Source organism: Mus musculus, chromosome 3, assembly GCF_000001635.26.
Source record: "Mus musculus strain C57BL/6J chromosome 3, GRCm38.p6 C57BL/6J".
Taxonomy (NCBI): domain Eukaryota; kingdom Metazoa; phylum Chordata; class Mammalia; order Rodentia; family Muridae; genus Mus; species Mus musculus.
Window position 1 is genome coordinate 27,815,744 of NC_000069.6, and position 26,295 is coordinate 27,842,038.

General features: G+C 43.4%; 1 long non-coding RNA gene across 1 annotated transcript in view; it reads left to right on the forward strand.

The window, feature by feature from the left end:
• Positions 1-25,176, forward strand: part of Gm42194 — a 63,061-nt gene extending 37,885 nt beyond the window's left edge. The window contains exon 3 of the long non-coding RNA XR_880705.2: positions 24,486-25,176. This is a non-coding gene — a long non-coding RNA (predicted gene, 42194). The remainder of the gene's footprint in view (positions 1-24,485) is intronic.
• Positions 25,177-26,295: the final 1,119 nt, after the last annotated feature.

Genomic DNA, 26,295 nt, shown 5'->3' on the forward strand with positions numbered 1-26,295 from the left:
TGTGCTCCCCTCCTGCTCTTGCACCCTCAGGGCTAGCTCACTGGTGCCTTCACCATCAGGGCCAGCTCCACTGTGTTGCCCTGGAGAGGTGCAGGCCCACTCTCCAAAGTGTTAGACTAGGGATGTCCCCATAATCTCGAGTAGTAATAGGAGCCAATATATGACCGCAGACAGGATGGAACTTCACCATGGCCTCAGGTGCTGGAGCTGGCTCCTCACAGCAAGCTCTTCCTCTCCACCCTCCTCTCCCCTTCCATCTCCCTTCACAAGGCTCAAATGCTTCCACTTCTCTTTCTCTCTCATCTTTCCACCTTACACTTGCACATTGAAGTGGTTCCCACTATGCGGTGGCAATGCCGCTGGTGGGCCTCTGGGTGACCTCTGCCCTCGCTGCATGGCAGCAAGAGGGCCTCCATGTATCTGTGGCTCTCTTGTGCTGTGCAGTGGAGAGCAGGGCTCTGGGCATTTGCCCCACCCACGTCGCATGGCATCATGGTGAGGAGCTGTACAGTTACCACCAGGAGACATCATTATATCATATTTCTAATGATTGTTATACTACATATTTAGACAGTTTCTATTTTTCTTAAATTGTGAAAGTGTTAGAAAAATATCCATGTTTGATTATTATTGTTATAATTTATTTCTTGATGTAGAATTACTCAAAAAGAACATCACAAGCCAAATGCTTAATCATTTTCTAAACCATATTTTCACTTTCTTTTTTTGCCAGCAGAACATAAAATTGTCCATTTGTTTAAATTATAATTAGGTTTGGCAGTTTATAAAACTTTTTTTTTTTTAGTTTTTATTATTCTTTGAGAAGTTTCAAGGTTTTTTTGTGTTTTGATCATAATTACCTCTCCAACTCTTCCCAGATTCATCCCCAGTTCACGATCCACCCAATTTTGTGTACCCCATTTTAAAAGCCATTTAAGACCAATTTCTACTACCCAGATATTCTTGGATGTGTGGTCTTCCATTGGAATATGATACTTTTTTTTAAGACAGTCTCTCATGCGGCCCAGGCTTCTCTCTAAGTCTCTATGTGGCTGTGTTAGTTATTTCTTGTTGCTGTGAAGAGATACCATGATCAAAGCAACTTGTAAAAGAAACCATTTATTTGGGCTTGTGGTTCAGAGAGTTAGAGTTTCTGATCACCGTGGGAAGTTGAGCTTTATGCAAGGCAATAAGTATGGATCTATTTGGATTCTTTCACATATGACAGGCAGTTCCGTTTTTTGAAGAGGTTGTCTTTTTTTTTTTTTTTTACATTTTTGTTAAACTATATTTTATTGACATTATGTAAATTCAAACAAAACAAGTCAGTCTGTTTCTTAACCACGTTTTTACTTTTTCATTCACTATGATTCATTGGCAGAAAATTCTCATATCATTCAAATAAAGCAACATTCTGCATTTTTAACAGTATACTATAATAGCATATTTGGTTCTCATCTCTATTGAAGACGCTTGCTACAAAAACATTTGCAATCAATCATTTTTTATTCTCCACATACTAACTAAAAGAACATTAGACAAACACTTTGAAGGTGTTTGCTCCAGCTATCTTCTGTGCTTTGGCCCTACATCCATCTTTCTTTCTTTCTTTCTTTCTTTCTTCCTTTCTTTCTTTCTTTCTTTCTTTCTTTCTTTCTTTCTTTCTTTCTTTCTTTCTTTCTTTCTCTCTCTCTCTCTCTCTCTCTCTCTCTCTCTCTCTCTCTCTCTTTCTTTCTATTAGATATTTTCTTCATTTACATTTCAAATGTTATCTCCTTTCCTAGTTTCCTCTCCGAAAATCCCCTATACCCTCTTCCCTCCCCTCCCCCACCCCAACCCACCCACTCCTGCTTTCAGGCCCTGGCATTCCCCTATCCTGGGGCATAGAATCTTCTCAAGACCAAGGGCTTCTTCTCCCATTGATGGCCGGCTAGGCCATCCTCTGCTACATATGCAACTAGAGACATAGCTCTGGTGGTACTGGTTAGTACATATTGTTGTTCCTCCTATAGGGTTGTAGACCCCTTCAGCTCCTTGGGTATTTTCTCTAGCTCCTTCATTGGGGACCCTGTGTTCCATCCAATAGATGACTGTGAGCATCCACTATTTGCAAGGCACTGGCATAACCTCACAAGAGACAGCTATATCAGGATCCTGTCAGCAAAATCTTGTTGCCATATGCAATAGTATCTGGGTTTGGTGGTTGTTTATTGGATGGATCCCTGAGTGGGGCAGTTTCTGGATGGTCCTTCCTTCAGTCTCAGCTCTGAACTTTGTCTCTGTAACTCCTTCCATGAGTATTTTGTTCCCCATTCTAAGAAGGAACAAAGTATCCACACTTTGGTCTTCCTTCTTCTTGAGTTTCATGTGTTTTGCAAATTGTATCTTGGGTATTCTAAGTTTCTGGGCTAATATCCACTTACTAGTGAGTGCATACCATGTGTGTGCTTTTGTGATTGGGTTACCTCACTCAGGATGATATCCTCCAGATGCATCCATTTGCCTAAGAATTTCATGAATTCATTGTTTTTAATAGCTTAGTAGTACTCCATTGTGTAAATGTATCACATTTTCTGTATCCATTCCTCTGTTGAGGGACATCTGGGTTCTTTCCAGCTTCTGGCTATTATAAATAAGGCTGCTATGAGCATAGTGGAGCGTGTGTCCTTATTACAAGTTGGGACATCTTCTGGGTATATGCCCAGGAGTGGTATTGCTGTCCTTACGACTCCAATTTTCCTTGGTGTTTGGTGGTGTCTTTTCTACTTTTGTTAATTTGGATCTTCTCTTTCCATTTCCACCCTTTTCTTAATTTAGATAATCTTTGACAATCTTTGATAAGCTTTGTTAATCTTACTGCTTTTCTCAAAGAATCAACTCTTTGTTACATTGTTTGTGTGTGTGTGTGTGTGTGTGTGTGTGTGTGTGTGTGTGTGTGTTTGTGTGTGTATTTATTTTGGTACTATTTGTTTTTTTTCTATTTTATTGATTTTATCTCTGATTTTATTTCTTATTTTTTACTCCTTTTGGATGTTATCTCTTCTTTGTTTTTTTAGAGCTTTCAGTGCTGATTAGTTGCCAGTATGAGATCTCACCCATTCTTTTTCCTTGAATATAGGTACTTAGTGCTATGCACTTGCTGTTTAGAACATCATCTATTGTGTCCCATAAGTTTGGGTACGTTATATATTCATTTTTATTCAATTGTAGAAAGTCTTTAACCTCTTTCTTAGTTTCTGACTTGATTTATTTTTCATTCAGTAGAGAGTTGTTCGGATTCTATGAGTTTGTAAGCTTTTGTAGTTGATAACCAGCTTTAATTCATGGTGGTCAGATAGGAGGGAGAGTGTTATTTCTATTTTCTTGTATCTGTTGAAATTTGCTTTGTCTGTGAGTATGTGATCAGTTTTGGAGGAAGTTCCATGAAGTGCTGAGAAGAAGGTATATTCTTTTGTGTTTGGGTGAAATGTTGTATAAATGTCTGATAGGTCCATTTGATTTATAACTTCAGTTAGCTCCAGTGTTTCTCTGTTTAGTTTTTGTCTGGATGGCCTGTCTATTGGTAAGAGTGGGTGTATTAGTCAGGGTTCTCTAGAGTCACAGAACTTATGGATAGTCTCTAGATAGTAAAGGAATTTATTGATGACTTACAGTCGGCAGCCCAATTCCCAACAATTGTTCAGTCGCAGCTGTGAATGGAAGTCCAAGGATCTAGCAGTTACTCAGTCTCACGCAGCAAGCAGGCGAAGGAGCAAGAACAAGAGCAAGAGCTAGAGCTAGACTCCCTTCTTCCAATGTCCTTATATTGTTTCCAGCAGAAGGTGTAGCCCAGATTAAAGGTGTGCTCCACCATACCTTTAATCCCAGATGAAAGGTGTAGCCCAGATTAAAGGTGTGTTCCTTAAACTCGGAGATTCAATCTTCTGGAATCCATAGCCACTATGGCTCAAGATCTTCATACCAAGATCCAGATAAGGATCTCCAAGCCTCAAGATAAGGGTCACTGGTGAGCCTTCCAATTCTGGATTGTAGTTCATTCCAAATATTGTCAAGTTGACAACCAGGAATAGCCACTACAGTGGGGTACTGTAGTCTCCCACTATTGGTGTGTGAAGATCAACATGTGATTTAAACTAACTCTTTCTTTTATACATTTGGGTGTCCTTTTGTTTGGTGCATAAATGTTATGAATTGAAATGTCCTCTTGGTGTATTTTCCTTTGATGAGTATCTAGTGTCCTCTGTCTCTTCGGATTAGTTTTGGTTTGCAATCTATATTGTCAGATTTTAAAATGACTACACCAGCTTGTTTCTTTCTTTAGGTTTGGGAAGTTTTCTTCTATAATTTTGTTGAAGATATTTGCTGGCCCTTTAAGTTGAGAATCTTCATTCTCATCTACTCCTATTACCAGTAGGTTTGGTCTTCTCATTGTGTCCTGGATTTCCTGGATGTTTTGAGTTAGGATCTTTTTGCATTTTCCATTTTCTTTGATTGTTATACCCATGTTCTCTATGGACTCTTCTGTACCTGAGATTCTCTCTTCCATCTCTTGTATTCTCTTGCTGATGTTTGCATCTATGGTTCCAGATTTCTTTCCTAGGGTTTCTATCTCCAGCGTTGTCTCATTTTGGGTTTTCTTTGTTGTGTCTACTTCCCTTTTTAGGTCTTGTATGGTTTTGTTCAATTCCATCATCTGTTTGGTTGTGTTTTCCTGTATTTCTTTAAGTGGGTTATTAAAGTCTTTCTTGATGTCCTCTACCAGCATCAAGAGATATGATTTTAAATCTGAGTCTTGCATTTCAGGTGTGTTGGGGTATCCAGGACTGGCTGAAGTGGGAGTGCTGGGTTCTGATGATGGCGAGTGGTCTTGGTTCTGTTAGTAGGATTCTTACGTTTACCTTTCGCCATCTGGCAATCTCTGGAGTTAGTTGTTATGGTTGTCTTTGTTTAGAGATTGTTCCTCTGTTGATTTTGTTACCCTCTATCAGCAGACGTGGGAGACTAGCTCTCTCCTCTGAGTTTCAGTCGTCAGAGCAGTCTCTGCAGGCAAGCTCTCCTCTTTCAGGGAAGGTGCACAGTTATCTGGTGTTTGGACCTCCTCCTGGCTGAAGATGAAGGCCCAAAACAGGATCTTTCCCAGAAGCTGTGTTGCTTTGGCCAGGAAGGTGGCCGGTTGTCTGGAGCCGAAGATGGCGCCGCCTGGTTTTCCAACTCTTTATCCTGCGTTGTTATCTATCGTTGATGTTGAGTGTGTTTCTTGGATGTTGCCCTTCGATTCTGTTAGTCTGTGTTTTATTTATTGGGTAATTGAGACCATTGATGATTAGAGATATCAATGACCAATGATTGTTGATTCCTGATTTTGTTGTTTTTATTAGTGCTTATAGTGGTGGTGGTGATGTGTGTGTGTGTGTGTGTGTGTGTGTGTGTGTGTGTGTGTGTGTACTTCCCTTCTTTTGAATTTGCTGGTATGGGATTATTTATTCCCTGTGGTTTTAAAAATGTAGTTAACCTCTTTAAATTAGACTTTACCTTCTAATACCTTCTCTAAGGACTGTATTCACAGGTAGATATTGCTTATTTATGTATTTATTTATATTATGGAATGACTTATTTTCTCCATCTATGGTGATTGAAAGTTTTCTAGGTATAATAGTCTGGGCTGGCATCTGTGTTCATTTAGTGTCTGCAGCACATCTATCCAGGCCCTTCTGGCTTTTAGAGTCCACTGAGAAATGAGGTGTAATTCTAGTAGGCCTATATTTATGTGTTACTTGGTCTTTTCCCCTTGAAGCTTTTAATAGTCTTTCTTCTATACATTTACTGTTTTGATTATTATATGCCTAGGGGTCTTTCTTTTCTGGTTTAATAAAACCAATTGGTGTTCTGTATTGTCTTGATCTTTCATAGGTATCTGTTTCTTTACGTTAGGGAGATTTTCTTCTATAATTTTTTTGAAAGTATTTTCTGTGCCTCTGACCTGTGTTTCTTCTCCTTCCTATATTTCTATTATTCTTAGATTTGGCCTTTTTTATGGTGTCCCAAATTTCCTGGATATTTTGTGCTAGGAGCCTTTTTTAGATTTAACATTTTCTTTGACCAACATATCTGGTTCTTCTATTGTGTCTTCAATATCTGAGAATCTCTCTTCTATCTCTTATATTCTGGTAATGAAGCTTGCCTGTGTGGTTCCTGGTTGAGTTCCTAATCTTTTTATTTGTTTTGTTTTGTTTTTAAGTTACAAATATTCCTCATTTTGGGATCTCTTTATCCATCTTTAGATCTTGAATGGTTTTACTCACTTTCTTCCGAGGTTTTTGTTCTCATAGATTTGTTTTGTTTTGTTTTTTGTTTGTTTGTTTTTCTGAGACAGGGTTTCTCTGTATAGCCCTGGCTGTCCTGGAATTCACTTTGTAGACCAGGCTGGCCTTGAACTCAGAAATCCACCTGCCTCTGCCTCTGCCTCCTGAGTGCTGGGATTAAAGGCATGTGCCACCATGCCCGGCTTTTTTTTTTTTTTTTTTTTTGTGGATTTTTTAAAGGGACTTAGTAATTCTTATTTTAGGAGCCCTATTATAGCCATAAAGCCTGTTTCAAGGTCTCTGTCTTGTAATTCAGCTATGTTTGAATATTCTTAGCTGGTTGTGTTTGGATTGCTGCATTCTAGTGAAGATATATTTTATTTGCTATTATTGCTTGTTTTTCTTTTGACACCACCATCTGTGCATCTAGGATTGGGAAGACTATTATTCTATGTGCTGTTGTGTGGTCTTCTCTTTGTTGGGTGGGTGTTCTGTTTCTTGTTTTCTGTTTTGCTCTACTTCTCAGAAGAGCATGATGGCTATGTGTAGCTTCATAGGAAAGTCTTCTGGAATCTTAATAGGTATGACCACTGGGGGATCCTTGATGAAGAATACAGTCCTTGGTTGTCCAAATTGCTTTATTTTTATGACAGATGTGAATGCATACTGTTTTACTCAGGGTGAACAGGGATTAAATATCTTTTGTAGGAAGGGAAGCTCATTGGCTGAATACTCAGGGCCTAGAAGATATTTCACTATCATGGGGAATTCCAGGGTTTTATGCTACATGACCAGTTGTCATAGCCTTCTTAGTGAGGTGCCATGGTTACATGTCCCAGGACAGGTAGTGCCTGGCCAGGAGCTGGTTCCATGCCTGCTCTTCTTAATTATGAGATTTCCCTGGGTTTTTGAACCTTGCTTCAACCTTTACAGCTCTTCTTCTGGTGGCATAGTCTGCTTGCTTCACAGGTGTAATGTTTAAATAGATTTATAACAGATGGCGGTTTAGTCACTTGGGTAGAATATTGAAGATGAAAGTTGAAGAAGGGTAAAGACCAAGAAACAAAGAGTCACAGCCAAGCAGAGCTGCTTTGCATTACTTTTGTACTAATACAAAAGTCATTTTTAGAGTTTATTTCTGGATAAATCTTTATAAATTATAAGAACTATAGAGAAGAATTTTCTATTTAGTATGATTTTGATTCAGTGACATTGCCTTAAGAATTATTTGTCTTTTAGCTTTCAGGACACTGTCACTAATTACAAAGAGAATGAGAGTCATATCTCTACTTGATCTCGGCAGAGGGCATTATTGGGAAAAGCATCCCTGAAGACCACCCTGGATCACTGCTGAGATAACAAGCCTGTGTTTTTCATTTCAGGTGGCCACGGGGAGATCCTAAGAGCCAGACTCCTTCGAGTTACTCCCCTATGGTTGTGAGACACACAAAGCGAGGGCATAAGGGTGATAAGACAGACAGTGACTGTCATGAAGAATAGAAATGTAACTTACAGGAGAAAGAGGAAATAGAGAGGTGCTCCCAAGACCAAAATAGCATAGCCAGGAACTGTGGGATGCTCATGCATGGAATGGTACAAGAGAGTTCCTGTATTTGAGCTCTGGAAACAATTATATAGCACTTGTGGTTTTATCTTCATGTTTATTTTTGAGCACTCAGAGAACACATTGAGTACAAAAGTTAAAAGTGACAGAATGAAAGGGAACAGCTTTCTCTTGCCCTCCTCCAGCCACCAACTCCACCCAGCTTCTACCTCAAACTTCTCCTGCATCAAACCCTCTATAGAAGGTGGCACCATGAGCCTGCTCTAACAGGTTCTGGGGGAAAGAAGGGGTAAGGTACTAAAGCCAAGAGTAGCCTTGAGTGTCTGCTTTCTCCTCTAAGCCAGCTTGTCTATGGGAGGATACATTAGGTGATGAAGTTAGAACAGTGGTCCCGAAACTTCGGTAGTGGCATGCACACAGACGCACGTAGATGACCTACAAAAGTTATAGCAGAGATGCACTAATGATAATCACATTTGACACTTATCCCTGGGTACCACAAAATTACAGTGTAACCCTGTTCGTATATGGATGGGCAGGGGGCCAAGAGAGATGGCTTTGCAGTCAAGAGAACTTATTCTTGAATCCACATGGTTACACTGGCCTCTGTGGACACTGTATGTACGTGGTGCACAGACAGACAGATGTGCAGTTCAAAAAACCAGCACACATAAAACGGAAATAAATAAATCTTTAGAAAAAATGGAGGCAAGCCTGTATGCAAATACAGATCAGATCAGGAGCCATCGTGTGCCCACAAGCAGGAACAACCAAGAAGCCCCACAAAGCTGTAAGAGATGGAAAACATCTTACTTTTTTTTTCCCTGCAAACTTTGCCTCTCTTTGGCTCTCTGGGCACTTTTTCTTTCTGTCTACTTCCTTCTCTGTGTTGCTTCTCCCTGCTAGTGCATTAGGTCAACACAGTACATCCTTCATTACAGTATCCTTTGTCCTCATGCTAAGAAGAGCATTGTCTTAACAGAGAAGACACGTCAACTGTATCATTGACCCTCTAATGATACAGTTTTGTGACTATTTAAGGCAAGTCATTTAACCTTCCTGGACCTTAGTCCCCACATCTGTAGAACTGATGACTACTAAAATATATTTCCCAGGCTTTCTGAGTAAAGCAAGTATAAAGATACTCAAAAATACAAAAGCAAAACAGAACAGAACAAAAATAATGTAGAAAGGTTAGTTTATCGAGCTGCTCTCCACACTTTAAAAACCTGTGCAGAGACAGGGCGTGGCTCTTCCTTGGGTGTTTTGGGTGCTGCTGTATGGAGCTCCAACATGTGTTTGAATTGCAGAACCATCTTGGAGAGGATGCTCTATGTAGAGGGTAGGCTGGGTTCAGAAGAGTGGCCGAGGTGTAGAAGAATCTTCTCTAGACGGGGTAGGGGAAGGGGAGGAAGAAGGGAAGGGACAAGAACAGAAGGAGGGGACTGAGCTAGGGCCTGAAGGACAGGATTGGCTCCAGGTGGCTGTAGCTGTAGGTGGCACCAACTGCTAACTCGAGGTTGAAATTTGGTCATGCTTCAAGGTGAGGACAAGGTACCTGAGACTCTGTGATGCTCCAAGAACCCCATAAAATCAAATGACTTTTCTTGTAGTAACCACACATTTGTCCATCTGAAGTGTAAGAAGAAAGATTTATTGTTGCTTGTAGTCTGGGAGGCTGAAAGTCTAAAGTGGGGTGATACCAGCTGCTCAGTCTCTGATAAGAACTGCCTAGGAGTTGTTTGTAACGTGTGACAGGGAAAAGCAAATGGTTTCTCCAAAGAGAAAGCAGGTGTATGGATTGCCCCTTTATAACATGGACTCTGAAAATGACTCAACTCTGACTTGAGTCCTTTTGGCTGGTGGAGCCCACAGTGATTTGATCATCTTTCATGACCTGAAAGATGTCATGTGAGTTGACCATCTTCAGTGGCCTCAGTCGACTGGTCAACTCCCATACCCCAGTTAGCTGGCCACCTTCTATGACCCAAGTGAATAACAGATCACCTTCCATGATACCCAATGACCCAATCACTTTCCCTCAGAGTCTCCTCTATTTTTACTATTTTTATTTATCCTCTATTAATTAATACATAACAAAGAGACCATTGACTTTTCATTATGTATCTAATGTATTTGGATCATGTTTGTTCCCTTTGACCTGCTCATCTCCCTCCCACTCTCGATGGTTCTCTCCTCTTCCCAACCAGTTCTCCACTGCTTTCCTGACTTTTGCTGTTAGTTTTTGGTGACCCTGTGAGTTTCATCAGAGTTACTTACAAGAGCATGGCTGAGGGATTATTTGCAGGACTGTGGCCATCTTACCAGTGGCTACAGCACTTAGGAAAATGTCCCTCCTTTTTCTAGCAGTCATTACCTGACTCTAGACCTTCAGAAAATGGTGAGCCCTTCTCCTTCAGCTACTGATAACTGTCTATAAATTCTCAGGGGAGGGAGGGTCCCTGTAACACCTCTTCTCCAATCTTGTCTTAGTCTTATGGGAGTAGCTGTGAGTTCAAAGTGCCATGCCCAGAAGAGCATATTTCACAGTCCTCCGCCCCACCTTCCAGCCCTTACATTCTTTCTGCACTCTCTTTAGCAATGTTCCCGAGCACTGGGGCAGGAGGTGAGGTGATGTGGATATGTCAATTATGGCAGAGCACTGGACAGTCACCTGGTCTCAGAACGATACCAGTCATGAGCCTGTAATTATGGTTATATCGGATACACCTCCTAAGACTCTGTCATCTTTGTACTCTCCACACCAAGGCCCCAGCATGTGAACTCTTGGCAAACAGACCACATCCAAATTCAACATAGCATGAAACCAAAGTAAACAAATGAAAGAAATCAAATCTGCATGCCTGCACATCAGATTTTATGTGTACATTTTATTTCTTTTCATTCCAGAATTTCTACAGTTTGTGTATTTCTTTATATAATCATAAAAACTAGTTTAAAGGATAATTTTAGATGGAAATGGTCTAATAACCTCAAATAGGCATGATAATATAATCAGGGGTCTTTTTGAAATAAGCTAAAAAGAGAGAAATATGAAGATTGTGAAAATCAACATATATATATATATATATATATATATATATATATATATATATATATATATGAAATGGCTGTTGTATTGTGGAAAGCATAATAGAAGAGGTGGATTTATGTGATAATGGTGAAAATGCTGTAGAATATGAACACTTCAAGGGGAATATACAAAAATACTAAATTGTTCTTTGAAAAATTGAAACCATAAGCCATCGTAAATAGTTCTCTAGCTTGGAAGCCTTCTAAAAACATGGTTTTATTATTTTAAAACCTTTGAGACATAATACAATTGTACCATTTTTTCAAGAATTCTTTTTTAAAAAGCTTTTCATTGATTCTTTATGAATTTCACATTGTGTACCCCATTCCCAATCACCTCCCATTTGACCCTCAGAGGCTTTTACAACCTCCCCCCAATAAAATAAGAAGTAAAATAAAATTTTAAAAGGAACAAAACTAAGACATCTCATCATGGAAGCTGTGGTGTGTCAGTGTGCCCCACAGCACACCCCTTTGTCCACACATCTTGACTTGCACATGTTCACTGCAATGAGTCGTTAGCCTGGCTCGAGGGCTCTGGTTTCTGTGGCACCGTCAATACTGGATCTGCACTGGGATGCCTCTGGGATACCCTGCTGTTGCCCCGTGTCATGGAGATCTTACAGGACTGACCCTTTCCTGTGTTCCAGCAGATCACAGATGTGCTGGATTTGGGGATGGGCCAACTCAGGGTCTGTGTGGAAGCTAAGTTGGTCATTCCACCAGCTCTTGCACACCCACACCACCAGGGCCAGCTCTCCAGCACTGCCCCAGTGTTTCAACTGGCAAGGAGAGGGACCAGCTCTCACACTTTTGGGTCTGGCTCACCGGCAGCACCTTCACCACCAGGGCCAGCTCTACTGTGCTGCCCAGGTGAGGTGCAGGGCCTGCAATCCTGAGTGCTACAGCCAGTGAGGGGTGGGGCAAGCTCTGTGCAGCCGTTAGACATCAGCATGAGACCTGCAACCTCCACATGGCCTTTGATGGGCCGTGGCCATTAACGCAGACCCCAGACATGGCGCTTAGTGGCAGCACATGCCTGGATCCCACCGTGGCATCACCAGCTACCCCCATCAGGTTGTTCCTCACCACCCTTGGGTCTCCAGTTCTGCCTCTCTTCACAGTGCACAAACAGTTCTGCTTCTCCTTCTCTCCATCTCTCCAGCACAGGCTTGTACACTGCAGTGACTCCTGCTGTGTTGTGGTGGCTGGCAGGCCTTTTTTGTTTGGCCAGATTTTGGTTTTTTGAGGCAGGCTTTCTCTGTGTAACATCCCTGATTGTCCTGAAACTTGTTCTGTAGACCAGGACAGCCTCGAACTCACAGAGATCCCCTTGCTTCTGCCTTCTGAGTGCTGGGGATAAATGCCTGCACCACCATGACTGGCCAAGGATTCTTAAAAGAACACAGAATAAAACAAAACATAAATGCACATTCTTCCCATGGAATGACTCTGGGCCGGAGCTGTTAGGGATGGCTTTACCACATGGGAAGAACTGGAGACAGGACACAAGAGCCAGGGGGAACTGACACCGTCTGTCTCTGAGGTCTGGGTCTGCAGACCACTGGGCTTCGTGGGATGCTCTAGATATTTTGCTTTGTATAATTCCCAAGTGAACTCTGGTTTAAATACACTGGCCTCAGGCTGGGGATGGAGGGAAGCTAAGTGGGTAGAATTCTTGCCTCAGATGCCCAAAGCTCTGGGTTTAGTCTTCAGCACTGCATAAACCAGGTGTGACCAGTATACAGAGCAGCTGGAAAGAGGTAAGAGGACGAAGTTCATGGCCATTCATGGCTGCCTAATGAGTTGGGTCTAGTTGCATGGTATACAGAAGACTTCAAAAACAAAAACCCACTGGCCTCATTTAGGTTTTCTGCAAGATCAAATCATAGAACTTGCATGGAAATTTCATGTGGAATCCTCATCCTTTGAGTAAGTAACATAAGGTTAAAGAAAGACCAGACTAGAAGATCCCAGAAGACGTATTGGGAACCTCACATTGTCCAAGGCTGGACTGTGGAGCCAGAAGATGAGTCTCAGAGAAATGAAGTCAGGGGTTCTTGGCTCAGTTATTCCTTCTTTGCTGGAAAAGAATGGGTTCCTAGCAAGGACCAGGAAGCTTTGTGGTTTAATTTTTGCTTTGGCTGAAGGGCATTTCCCACCAGCTGTTAGGTAGCCGAGGATGGTGAGAGTCAAGGCCAAGAGCATCCTCTGAAGTTGCTAGCTTTGTGGTTGCCGTGTGGTCAGCATTCACTGGGTTTTGGTTTTGTTCCACTTCAAAATGAAACCCAGAGCATGAGACTTTTTATGGGCACAGCTCCTTCTGTATGAGGTGGAAGGGGCTGGGTGTAGTTCTGTCATAAAGTGATTGCCACACAAGCAGTGAGGGCTCGAGCTCAGATCCTCAGCATCTGTAAAAGTTGGGTGTGTTAGTGTGTACTGTAAAGTTGTGGAACATGGGCAGGCTGATGGTGCGGGAACAGGAGGGTCCTCAAAGCTTGCTGGGCAGTTGGTCTAGCCAGAATGGTGAGCTCTAGGTTTAGTGAGACCCTTACTTATGCAATAACCCCTCAGCCATGCTCATGCAAGCAACCCTAAATAAATGAAGGAAGGAAGGAAGGAAGGAAGGAAGGGAGGGAGGGAGGGAGGGAGGGAGGAAGGAAGGAAGGAAGGAAAAAGGAAGGAGGGAACACTAAATAAGAGGGGGGGATATTTGAAAGGAGTTTGGTGAGAATGGGAGTGGAATAAGGGAGATAAAGAGGGTAATGAAAGTAAATGTGGGGGCTGGAGAGATGGCTCAGCAGATAAAAGCACTGGCTGCTCTTCTAGAGGTCATGAGTTCAATTCCCAGAACCACACGGTGGCTCACAACCATCTACAGGAGGATCTGATGCCCTCTTCAGAAAGGACAATGTGTATGCAGCAGAGCACTCATACATTAAATAAATAGAATTTTTAAAAAAAGAAAGTGTGATTAAAGTGTGTGTATATGTGTCTGTGTCCAAAGTGTGTGTGTGTGTCTGTGTGTATATATATATATATATATATAATTTTTAAATACATTCACTTTGATTATCAATCAATACACACACACACACACACACACACACACAAACAGTGACTGAAGAATGACACCCACACCTAACATTGGTCTCATATGCACACATGTGGCCACACACAGATGATAAAATAAAATAAAATAAAATAAAATAAAATAAAATAAAATAAAACAACGAGGGATGATGGAGACTTCCCAGCTCAGGGTTATTCTTAGCCTGCCTCAGCTCTAACCAAGCCCTGAATCTCTGCCTCCTAAACAGCAGCTCCCTCCCTCCTCCCTCCTTCTACCTCTCTTCATTTCTCCATCCTTTGTTTCCCTGTTTCTCCAGTCACCTCCCTTCTCCTCTCTTCTTTTGAGACAGCCTTTCACAACCTTGCTTAGACTACCCTTAAACTCATGATCCTTTGCCTTAGCATCCAGGCTGCAATTCCATGGTATGCCACCACACCCAGCTCTTTGCCAGTGTTGTTTCACAGACCTTACCTATAGCTTTAATGACACTTCAAAGACACAGCACTGAGCACAGGTTCTATTTACCCAGCATGGTGGAAGCAAAGCTGTCAGCTGAGCACCCACTCTCCCTGGGTGGCACAAGACCCCCAGTGTCAGCCAGCCATGTGCACATCTGCCTAGATGTTTTTCAGGAGTGTCTCTTGAGCATCATTTCATAAGTGCCAGCTGCTTAGCAGAGTCCCCTGTGTTCAATAATCCCTCGTACAAGTGTTGGTTGAATGTGTGTGTGTGTGTGTGTGTGTGTGTGTGTGTGTGTGTGGTGATTTTTTCAACTCTCACACCATAAAAGAGTGTGAGAGGGAACTGTGATAGGACCCTTACGAGGGGTCCTGGAGATCTCTCCTCACTGGAGTGTGGCCTAGGAAGGAAGCCATGGTCCCTTTCTAAAACTTACCATGTCACTGTTCTCTGTGCTTCTACGAGTCCTCTTTTCTGATATTGCCTGGGTCAGTAAATTCAGAAATAGGAGAAGATTGCTTTTTCTCTCCTTGGTGCTATCCCAGCTTTGATTTTGAAAGACAATGTGGAAAGAAGAGTACAGCAGAAAGAACATGTACTGGAGACACAGGTAACATTTGACAAATACCCTTTGACAGAGTGGCACAGATAAAATTCTGCCCTCTAGCCAGAGGTCATGTTGATGTGAGTGGCTGTTCATGGACCCATGTTCATGTCCTTGATCTATGCTGCCCCTGAGAGCCATGTTGGGGCCTTTGGTCCTGCTGTATCCATGGGCTATGATCTGTGTTACCACAAAAGGCTGTGTGGATGTCTGAGGTCTGTGTTACTGCCTGACTCCCTGTTGATGTCCGTGGACCATGCAGACAAGTAGTGTGGGGTTTAAATAGGTATGGCCCTCATAAACTTATGTGTTTAAATGATTGTCCCATACTGAGTGGCATTTTAGGAGGTGTGGCCTTGTCGGAGGAAGTATGTCACTGTGGTGGCAGGCTTTGACATCTTATTTTTTTATTATTTTTAATTTTTTTTTCGAGACAGGGTTTCTCTGTATAGCCCTGGCTGTCCTGGAACTCACTTTGTAGTCCAGACTAGCCTCGAACTCAGAAAGGCTTTGACGTCTTATATGCTCAAGTGTGGCCCATAGTCTCCTTCTGTTACCTGTGGATGATAGTTGTAGAACTCTCAGGCTAGAGAGATAGCTCAGCAGTTAAGAGCACTGACTGCTCTTCCAAAGGTCCTGAGTTCAAATTCCAGCAACCACATGGTGGCTCACAACAATCAGTAATGAGATCTGATGCCCTCTTCTGGAGTGTCTGAAGACAGCTACAGTGTACTTACATATAATAAATAAATAATTCTTAAAAAAATAAAAAAAGATGTAGAACTCTCAGCTCCTTCTCCAGCACCATATCTGCCTGCATGCTGCCATGCTTCCTGCCATGATGATAATGAACTGAACCTCTGAAACTGTAAGTCAGCCCCATTTAAATGTTTTTCTTTGTAAGAGTTGTGATGGTCACGGTGTCTCTTCATAGCAGTAAAACCCTGACAAAGACAAGGGTAGACATGTTGATGTCAGCAGCTTGGGCAGCCACCTGAGGCCATGTTGGTGTTTGTGGTCCTACCTCAGCCAGAATCTGTGGCTATGTCCATATCTTGTGTTACCACTGAAGGCTATGTCAGTGGCTGTGATCTGTGCCACAGCCCTGAAAGCCACGTTGATATCCAGAGGCCATGCTGCCGCTGGGAGCCATACTGGGGTCTGGAGGCCATGTTCATGTCAGTGGCCTGGGCTGCTGCAAGGACTATGAGTCTCTCTGTTTCCTATGCTGCTGTCAGAGACCATGTTGAGATCTGGAGTCTGTGCTGCTGATGGAGGATGCCATGTGGATGGCCATGGTCTCTGCTGCTGTCTGAATCCATGCTGATGTGCATGGACTAGACTGCCACTGAAAATCATATTGATGTCTGGGGCCCATGCCCTGGAGGCCATGTTGATCTCCCTGGCCTGTGCTGATGCTGTTGGGCATGGGGATGTCAGTGTTCTGTGCTGTCACCAGAAACCACGTGGAGATTTAAGATCCATGCTCCACTGACTGTAAAGGGAAAAAGAGCTCATTTTGCAGTGATATCAATGACTTTGGACTCACGGTTAACAAAGAGAGTCATAAGAGGCGTCTGGGACAACTCCTGCCACCCCACCAAGGTAACAGCCTAGACAGAAAACCATTGAAGAGAACTCTTAAAAACTGTGATAAGGATGCTGAAATGTAGCTCATGATTGTGTTCCTTTGGTTATGAGAACCATTGTGGCTAGAAATTATGGGCTGGCTTCTTAAGAGGAAGGCGGGTGTGCTCTGCATCAAAGGTGAATTTAGGATTCTTGGCAGCTGTCTTGGAACTTTACTGCTGTGAACAGACACCATGACCAAGGCAACTCTTATAAAGGACAACATTTAATGGGGCTGGCTTACAGGTTCAGAGTTGCAGTCTACTATCATCATGGTAGGGAAACACGGTGGCAAGCAGGCAGACATGGCACTGAAGCTGGAGAAGGAATCAAGAGTTCTATATCTTTATCTTCAGGAAGCAGGAAGTGAACTGGCTTGAGCTACTGAGATCTCAAAGCCACACTAGTCATGTGCCTTTTTAAAAAAAAGCCACACCTCCTAATAATGGGCCCATGGGGGCCATTTTCTTTCAAACCACCACAGCAGGCAGACTCATATGTAGTCTAGGCTAGCCTTAAGCCTCACAATGTATCTGAGGATGACCTTGAATTCATGATCTTCCTGCCTCTACTCCCCTTGTGCTGGGGTTTCTGGTCTCTGGCACTATGCCAGTTCATTTGGTATGGAGAATTCAACCCAGTGCCTCATGCATGCATTGCAAACACTTTATCATAGAGTACTGGCAGCTTCTTTTTTATTGCTGTTATAAATGTGGCTTTAGAAATAAGGACATAAACTATACACATCTGTGTAGGTGTGAGGGTAATACACGGGTACAGGTAGATACACATACCTGCTCATGCCCTCATGGATGTCAGAAGTCGATGTTGAGTGTCTTGTCTTACTGTATTGCTCTATACCTCAGACAGGGCTTCTTCCCAGATCTGAAATTGACTAGTCTAGCTGCTCAACAAGGCCCCTGAAACCTGTGTCTCTCCATTGCCCAGTGCTGGGGACAGAGATGTTTGCCACCGTCCGGGCTTTTGCATGAGATTTGGGGAGCCTTAATGCTTGCACAGAGAGCGCTTTATTTGTGAGTCTTGTCTCCAGCTCAATGAGACACGTTTATTGGTGTTTCTGTCTCTGTTTACATGGTAAAGGGCTTTTACAGTTATGGATTCCTTAGTAGTCTGATGCTGTTGAAAAGCCATCAATATATACTTTATATTTTCATGAAGTTTATTATTAAATAGATAAATCAGTAAGAGTGTCATAAATAGCTTGGGAAAACTAATTGAAAAGCTCCAGTTAGCTGGTTAAAATTTTAGTTTGCTGGTCCTGTGGTATTCTGTACACTGGACTCTGAATTCCGTGAGAGTTTGAATTGATGGAGTCCTTTACTTTGTTCACTGTAACAGGACATAATGCAAAGCGCATTGGTGCTAGAATTTCTACTCAGTGTGACGTCGGATGACAAACTTGTCAAAGAGGAAGCAGGCAAGGACATAGCTTAGTTAATCATGTTTTCCTGGCATGTACAAGCCCTCGGTTTGATTCCCAGCACCACAGAAAGCCAAGTGTGGCAGTGCACACCTGTAATTTCCGTGCTTGGGATGTCGAGGCAAGAAGATTAGTTCAAGGTCATCTTCACTTACTTAACAACTTTGTGATCAGCCCCAGATGCCTGACACTCTGCTTCAAAAGTATGTGTAGGAGGGCTTGGGCCTCAGCACACACAAGGCTTCCCCTTGCACTGGCCCTGGTGATGGACAGTGGGCTATGTGTAGGAAGGATGTATCCACCACCAGGATGCAGCCCTGATGGAGAGCACAGGCTTGAATCTGGCAGATTAGAGCAGCTACTTGAACCTGGAGCTTTACTTTCCCAGGACTGGTGTCTAGTATTGATAACCACATCAACCTACTAAGAGGGTTGTGAGTTCAGACACTGTGATGTGGTCGGTGGGCGGTATTCGGAACCTGGGAACTTAGGGTCCTTGTTGTCTCTGGAAGCATTTATGAGCAGGAACAGGCAATCAAGGAGGACAGATGATGTTACAGAAACAGAACCATTCTGAAAACCACCCAGCACTCACTTACCCTTGGCTGACTGTCCTTTACAGAGTCTTTAAAAGCTGACCTACTCCATTTCATGACACCCCCTTCCTGGGCCCCACAGTGTATTGGGTGACATGTTTACTGGACTGAGTGATTCCACTTCAAATCAACTTAAGGGTTTTGTCACACCCTCTGAGCTACTGAAGATCCTCTGGGGAATTACAAAACTAGGGTTAAGATTTCCTTTAAAATATTAACAAAAAAAGTAAATAAATAAAGTATCTCTTCTTGAGTCCGAATCTAGATATCGTCTATCAGAAAGCGGGCTTTATACAGAGGCTGTAAATAGAGTGTGCTCAGCCCCTCCCCCTCCTCTCGATTTTAGTCCTCCACCTTTCTCAGTCCTCCCCAAATTAACGCTGGAAATAAAAAGCTGCAACTGGAGCCCGAAACAATTGTCCTACTGTGTAGATAGGAACTTCTGGGAGAAAGAACAGGACCTGAGTCAGCAAAAAAGTACTGTGGGGAATCAGGTGTAACTCTAGGGGTGGGCTGGGCTGAGGAGAAAGCAGGCCAGCCGTGGTTTGTGGAGATGCTGGACTTCGGTGAGAAAGGATACTGGTGTGTTAAACCCAGTTCATCCTCCTGACGTCCACAGGGAGTCAGCTTCACGGAACCCATCCTCATATGATGCGTCTAGCATAACCACCAGGTCTTTCATAGACGTCAACAACCTATACGTGACGTAGTATCCTCATCACCTTGACTCCGAGTTTCTCCAGCAAGTGCCATTCTCATCCTTGGGCTGTTGTTAGTTATCTAGGAGAGTCTGAGGGAACTCTTACCTTTTTCAACTCTGGTACATCTGTTTGTATTCTTTTGTTAAATAAATATTTGTGTAGCTCTTCCCAGAAGCCATATATTGTAATGAACCCTGATGATAAAGAGAACAAAAGTGACACAGGCTGAGTTTGTGACGCTTGGGCTGCCGGGAAGGGAGATTAAGAACAAATAATAAACTATGTCACTCTAAATGACCACTGCAGAGGGAGCATGAGGCTGGCAAGACAGGGGCATGAGATAAGGAAGACCAGAGAGATCAGCAGGGAAGTCTCACAGCAGGGCTGGGCTCTCAGGCCTTGTAGGCATGGCATTGTCAGACTATGGGCTCCAACTGGAAAGAATGAAAGGCCTGAGGAAGAACGGAAGTAGAGGTTGGAAGACCCAGAGATGGCTAACGACTATCTTCCTGTTTCTGTCAGTTCACAAACTGTATTATTTTGGGTGTTGTTGTTGGTGGTGGTGGTGGTGTTGGTGGTGGTGGTGGTGGCAAGTATGTTCAAGTGTGTGTGGATAGGCCAGAGATCAACTTGAATGCCATTCCTTAAGAGCCAGATCTTCTTTCTTGAGACATTTTCTCACTGGCCGGGAGCTCACCAGATCATACTGGCTGGGCACATGGCTCTAGGGATCTGCCTGCCCCCTGCACTGGGATTGCAAGCACATCCCACCACGCACGTTTTATATAGGGTCAGCGTCAGCACGTCATCCACAGAGCTACCTTCCTGGCTCCCACTTGCTATTATTCTGATCATTCCTTTCAAGTCCTAATGGCCAAGCCTGAGAAGCTGTCCTCCAATAAGAACACTGCTTTCACCGGGCAGTGATGGCACACGCCTTTAATCCTAGCACTTGGGAGGCAGAGGCAGGCGGATTTCTGAGTTGGAGGCCAGTCTGGTCTACAGAGTGAGTTCCAGGACAGCTAGCGCTACACAGAAAAACCTTGTCTTGAAAAAAAACAAAAACAAAAAAAACCCAAAATACCAAAAATTAAAAAAAAAAAGAAAGAAAGAAAGAAAGAAAGAAAGAAAGAAAGAAAGAAAGAAAGAAAGAATACCCCTTTCTCAGAAGCCATCTTCCAATAATAAATCCCTTTCTCAGTTGCCTGAAATGGTGGGACATTCCCGTAGTGACATTTCTTGGCATCCTCCTTGAAGTCTCACAGCAGGGTACATCTCTTATTCCTGACACCTGATAATCATTCCAGCTTGTCATCTCCCTGCATGCCTGACCGGTCAGTTTGGCAATAAACCCTGGCTCAGGTATGCTCTTTGGGTTTTTTTAGCTTGATATGAGGGAGGGAAAATGGAGAGCTCTGCCTTCAGATTTCCTGTGGACCTGGAGTGTCCAAGCCAACCTCTCTGAATGCCTGAAAAACAGCTCGAGTCTTCAGAATCAGCTTTTGGTGCTCATTTTCCCAGAGAGCTAGCTGTAAATACCACCCTTTTTAACTATCTCACAACAAAGGGATCATGACCGGGCAGTCAAAGATGGCAGGGTGATTGTGCAGGGTACCAAATTTAAGACAAATATTTTATTATACCTATCTATATCTATGCCTATACCTATACCTATACCTATATCTATGCCTATACCTATATCTAAATGTGTGTGCATGTGATTATTATTATTATTTTATTACTATTACTTGAGACAAGGATTCATGTAGCTCAGGCTGGCTATGAGGGTCTATGTGGTCACCTATGACTTTGAACTTGTGACTTTCCTCCCTTACCCACTGAGTGCTGGGACTTCAGGTAGGCACCATCATTCCTGGGTTATGTGGTGCTGGGAATTCTGGGAGGTGAACTCAGGACATCATGCATGCATGCATGCTACTCAAGTACTCTACACTTGGAGCTGTACCTCAGCTCGTTGCAGCTCTTTACCTTTTTTTTTTTTTTCCTGGTGGCCATTTGAGGAGGGAGTGAAGAAAGAAGCCTACAGGGCTTACCAAAGACCCGCCCTTTAAAGCTTGTTGAAACCTATTCCCACCATGGGAAAATTGGTTGAAGAGCTTTCTCCATTGGGATTTCCTGTGGTCGGAACAATTTGAATGGCAGCGTTCAATGACTAGGTATCTCCCGAGAGCTGCTATACATTCTCGGGGGATGGGGGTGTGAGCAGCAGGAACAGACCCTTACCAATTATCCTGCTACTTGGTTTCCTAACGGACAGCGCTCTACCTTTCCCTGTAGAATACCTCTAGCTTGAAAAGATTTTGGTTCTCCTCATACTTATCTGTTAGGTTCTTCTTCTTCTTCTTCTTCTTCTTCTTCTTCTTCTTCTTCTTCTTCTTCTTCTTCTTCTCCTCCTTCTCCTTCTCCTTCTCCTTCTCCTTCTCCTTCTCCTTCTCCTTCTCCTTCTCCTTCTCCTTCTCCTTCTCCTTCTCCTTCTCCTTCTCCTTCTCCTTCTCCTTCTCCTTCTCCTTCTCCTTCTCCTTCTCCTTCTTCTTCTTCTTCTTCTTCTTCTTCTTCTTCTTCTTCTTCTTCTTCTTCCAGAATTGCTGAGTCCTCCTTGTGAAGTCTTACAGTCATTTCCCTTGAACCTGTAAGGACCTTGCTAACTGTCTGATACAGGGAAAACCAAACCTTTGTGTAGTGTCTGGCTGCCTGAGAGATAAAGCTGCTCTTCCAATTAAGGTCCTGAAAGACATCAATAGGCTCCTTGTGTTTCAAGAGGTTTAAGTATTCAAGTGAGATTAGGGGTGAGGGGATTGCTGAAGAGGGGAGAGGGAAATCTCCTGATTTCACTAGTTTTAGTCTTACATATGGTGCCTGTGTTGAGGTTTCTAAGTAATTAATAGAAAGAAACTCCAATCTATTGTCTTTGTTTGTGTGTACAGAAGCGCGTATATCTTTAACAGGTGCGTGTGCACAAGCTGCTTTTGGTCATGGTGTTTATCACAGTAATAGAATCCCCAACTAGGGCAACTGTTATTTCCAAACCTAAGATAACATGAGTCTCAACAGCTAACTCAGACTCTTGAGCCACTTTTCTGGCAATGTCCCTGGGGAATCTCTCTGATTTAAAGACATTTCCTCGTTTCTGTCTGCCCCCAACATGGTTTTTAATGCACCACAGACAGTCAGACAGACTTTATAACATAAGCGGCTGTTCTGCTGGTCTGTATTGAACTTGAAACTCATTCTGGTGCTAAGCATTTTACCTATATATTTCATAAATAATTTTGATGGTTGATGGATTTGTAATCAACTAGAAGACACGCCTTTGTGTGGGTCCATGAGGGTATTTATAAGACTGACTAAGAGAGGGGCAAGACACTCTGACAGACTGGGCAGTCCTCTCCAGTGGTAGCCTGGATATGAGGGGGTCTGAGGAGGAAACAATGCTACTTTTGCCTGTCCACCTTCACTCCCTGATGGGAAGTGCATCTACTCCTTGCAGGAAAGCATCACTGTGTGTGATGGTTTGTATCTGCTCCGCCCAGAGAGTGGCACTACTAAAAGGTTGAAGTAGGTGGGTCACTGTGGGTGTGGGCTTTAACACCCTCATTCCAGCTGCCTGGAAGCCAGTATTCTGCTAGCAGACTTCAGGTGAAGATGTAGAACTCTCAGTTCTTCCTGGACTATGCCTTCCAAGATGCTGCCTGCTCCCACTTCTATGATAGTGGACTGATCCTCTGAACCTGTAAGCCAGCCCCAACTAAATGTTGTCCTTATAAGAGTTGCCTTGGTCATGGTGTCTGTTCACAGCAGTAAAACCCTAACTGAGATAGTGTGTGTGGAGCTGGAGCTGGTGGTGGGGGAGGCATGTTGATATGCGCATGCCTTGCTACGAGTGTAGAGGCCTGAAGACAACTTTCAGGATCCAAGAGATAAAACTCCAGTCACCTGAGAAATGGCTCTTTCCCTGCTGAGCCATCTCTGTGGTCCGACACCCACTCATCTTCAAATGAGTTCCGTAGAAGATTCTCCAGGTTACCTGGAGACTACTTACTTACCTGTCTTCTCCTCTCTGCCTCCATCTCCCTCTCTAGCTACCATCCCACACTGACCCACCACAGCCTCTCTTTCGTTGTTCTTAGAAACCTTTCTTGCCCATTCTGGCCCACAGCAGTTCGTCCCCTGCTTTTCCACTTAGTATTGAACTAGTCAGCCTTGTGGTGCCGCTTATCTGGTCGAAGGCGAATGTCTTATCTGTCCAATTAGGTTCAGAGCTCTTCAGAGCAAGCGCTGTTATCTTTTGTTTTGCATTTCGCTATTTCTTAAAATTGTATCTGATACAGTGAGCTTAGCACGAAGCTTTCTTTACACATGGTCGTTGCTGGTCAAAGGATGTCTGTTGACTGACTGCTAATTAAACAACAGAGAATATATTTTGTTTGGCTGCTTTTTAGGGGATTTTTGTCTTTTTCCTTGTGCATGAATTGCACGTGGCACTGTGTCCATTGGATATTCTCATGGAAGCGCATGTTGTACACCGAGACTGTCCCAACACTGTCCTCTTTCCTTCCCTTCCTTCACCGTTAGTCCCTCTCTGTTCCTACTAGAGGATTTCTTCCTTCTGCTTTGTAATTTTTATTTCTTCTTTTCTAATTTTTTTCTATGTTCTGAGATGGGATCTCACTGTGTAGCCTTAACTTGCCTGGAACTCACCATGTGTGCGTGTGTGTGTGTGTATATCACCTTGCTATACTTTCAGTTTCTCACTGGAAGGACCGAGGGTGTCTAGAAGTCTGCAGGGGTGATACACACTACACTGTCACGTGCCCCCTCTTTCTATTGAAGTGTTCTGCTTCTGTTTCTCTTCAGAGGTGCCATTTTTTCATGGTGGTCAGAGCCCTACTTCAGACTAATTTCCCTTTCTTTCTTACTTTTATCCAGGGCATACTGCTCAGCTTGGAGCTTAGGGTTTGTTGCTGATTTCTGGGTGATTTTGTTTGTTTGTTTTGTTTTCTAGACGGGTCTGAAACCAGCCTGTGGCAACGAGCAGGAACGCAGCCACGTAATCTTTGCAGAGTGCTTTCCAGTCTCTCACCAGTTGCCTGTGCAACAGTATTGCTCCTGCTTATCTTCTGAGTTTCCAGATGGAGGAAGGGGCACTCGGGTTAAGTAGCCTGCTGAAGATGTAATCGTATATACTAATAGTGCTCCAATACGAATGCTCTCCAACTCCCAAGTGAAAAATGCTCTCCCTCGTTCCTTGCTGACTTCAGAAGAAGGCAGAGTCCCAGCTCTGTGCGCCCAGCACTGTGCCCGAGCTGCTGTTTTGCAGGACGGTGGAAATATTTGTTTGTGGTTTTTATGTGCCAGGAGCTCAAGACCCTTTCACAGAACAGAACTGATTGAAGATGTTTACAGCGATGCAGAGGATAGAGCAGACCCCTGAGGCACAGGGGGATCCACCAAGCGGCAGCTCAGCTTTCTAGACACAGCAGTCACAGAAGTGGAGACTTCAGTTAAAAGCTCAGACCTGGGGCCAGTCAGATGGCTCAAGAAGCAAAGACACTTGCTGCCAAGCCTAAGGTCCTTACATGTGTCGATTCACAGGACCCAAATGATACAAGGGACAACTCCTAAAAGTTGTCCTCTGACTTCCCACAAGTGGCCCCTACCTCCCAGCAAACAAACACATAAAAATAAAAGCAATTAAAGAAATAGAAAATAACTGGGCAGTGGTGGTGCTTGCCTTTAATCCCAGACCTCAGGAGGCAGAGAGGCAGGTGGATCTCTGAGTTTAAGACCAGAGCTACATAGTGAAATCCTATTCCAAAAAGCAAAGCAAAACAAAACAAAACAAAAAAACACAACAACAAACAAACAGAAAAAACAAAGCCAAAAGAAGTAGAAACTAGCAATATGTGGTGAGACTGATGGCTCAGCCAGCGAATCCACTGCTGTGCAAGTGTGATGATCACTGTTCAATGCCCAGAACCTACATGAAAAGGCAGACGAGAAGTGACTCCACAGAGCTGACCTCTCACCCCCACATATGTGCTGTGGAGCACACATGCCTGTACATACATGCACATACACACTTTATAAAGTTTTTAAAAACTTTCAAAGACACCAAAGCTATCCCTCACTGAGCAGCTTTTAGGCAATAAGATTTCCACCTTGCTGGTGAGAATTTTATGCATTGAGAGAAGGAGAGATATAAGCAGTCTGATGGGGTGAGGTAGCGCGTAACTGGTGAGCGATCCCTTCCCATTCTCTCTCTGCTTCTAGATGCCAACTGCCAGAGATGTTACTACTGGACTTAGTGAATGATTCAGAGCCTCAGAGTTTACTCTTCTAAATGAGCCATTAGATAGATCTTCTTTGGCCACAGCAGAAGCAAGCATCTGTCCTCTGAGCAGGCCTCTTGTACAGTGTGGTTGGTTTTCTTAGTAGTAGGTGGGTTGCACCTGGAGGAATCAGCTATGCATAAAATTGACTCTCCCCCAAGGTAACTGCCACTTCTGCTCATGTGTTTCTGGTTCCCAGTTGTTCTGTCCATCCCTGAATGTAGAGCAGGAATACAGAACTCCAACAGAAGCAGCAAGGAAGACACAGTTTAAGCCTCTTACCAATGGCTAAGCTGTGGTGCACATCACTTTCAGGCCACTCAGTGGGGATCACTGTGGCCAGGCTTTAAGGCAATCTCTTCTTTCCTGGGACTCGGGAAGCTAGGTGGATAGCGACTTTTCAGACATGGTTTTATTCTAAGGTGGAGGGGGAGAGAGTTTGCAAAGCCTGTGTGTGACTCTGGGCTAAACCCCCACCACAGC